The 1,208-nt window shown below is 44.2% G+C and overlaps 1 pseudogene; it reads left to right on the plus strand.

Annotated features, from left to right (window-relative positions):
• LOC110335396 overlaps positions 1-1,135 on the plus strand; it is a 14,375-nt pseudogene extending 13,240 nt beyond the window's left edge.
• The last annotated feature ends 73 nt before the right edge of the window (positions 1,136-1,208 follow it).

Here is a 1,208-nt window from a genome sequence, read left to right on the forward strand (position 1 = left end):
TGGCTACAGCTGCTGCTGAATGCCAGATCTGCCAACAGCAGAAACCAACACTGAGCCCCAGATATGGCACTATTCCTGGAGGTGACCAGCCAGCAACCTTGTGGCAAGTTGACTACATTGGACTACTTCCTCCATGGAAAGGACAGCGTTTTGTTCTTACTGGAGTAGATACTTATTCTGGTTATGAATTCGCCTTTCCTGCGCATAATGCCTCTGCTAAAACCACCATCCGCGGATTGACAGAATGCCTTATCTATCGTCATGATATTCCACACAGTATTGCTTCTAACCAAGGAACTCATTTCAAATCAGAGAAGTTTGATAGTGGGCCCACAATCATGGAATTCACTGGTCTTGACATGTTCCCCACCATCCTGAAGCAGCTGGTCTGATAGAAAGANGGAATGGCCTTTTGAAGATGCAGTTACAGTGCCAATTAGGTGGTAACAGTATGGAGGGCTGGGGCAGAGTTCTTCAGAAGGCAGTATATGCTTTGAATCAGTGTTCAATATATGGTACAGTTTCCCCCATAGCCAGGATCCATGGGTCCAGGAATCAAGGGATGGAAAAAGGAATAGTTCCACTGACCATCACTCCTAGTGACCCTCTAGGAAAATTTTTGCTTCCTGTCCTTATAACTCTAGGTTTTGCTGGCCTAGAAGTTTTGGCTCCAGAGCGGGGGAGTGCTCCTACCAGGANCTACAACAAACATTCCATTGAACTGGAAGTTCAGACTTCCCCCTGGTCATTTTGGGCTTCTAATGCCCTTAAACCAGCAGGCTAAGAAAGGAGGGGTGATAGATCCAGATTACCATTGGGGAAATTGGATTACCTCTCCACAATGGAGGTAAGCAAGAATATGTCTGGAATGTAGGAGATCCCTTAGGGCATCCCTTAGTACTACTATGTCCTGTGATTAAAGTCAATGGGAAACTACAACAGCCTATTCCAAGCAGGATGACAAAGGACACAGATCCATCAGGAATGAAGGTATGGGTCAATCCTCCAGGAAAAGAGCCAAGACCTAATGAGGTGCTTGCCAAAGGTGAACAGAATGGGTAGTAGAGGAAGATAGTTATAAATACCACTTAAGGCCACGTAACCAGTTGCAGAAACGAGGATTATAAAGTAATATGAATGCTCCTGTCTTATTTTGCTAATGAATACATTTGTCTTTCTTCCAATTTCTTTAACATCAATTTGTATTT

Source organism: Mus pahari, chromosome 1, assembly GCF_900095145.1.
Source record: "Mus pahari chromosome 1, PAHARI_EIJ_v1.1, whole genome shotgun sequence".
Classification (NCBI taxonomy): Eukaryota; Metazoa; Chordata; class Mammalia; order Rodentia; family Muridae; genus Mus; species Mus pahari.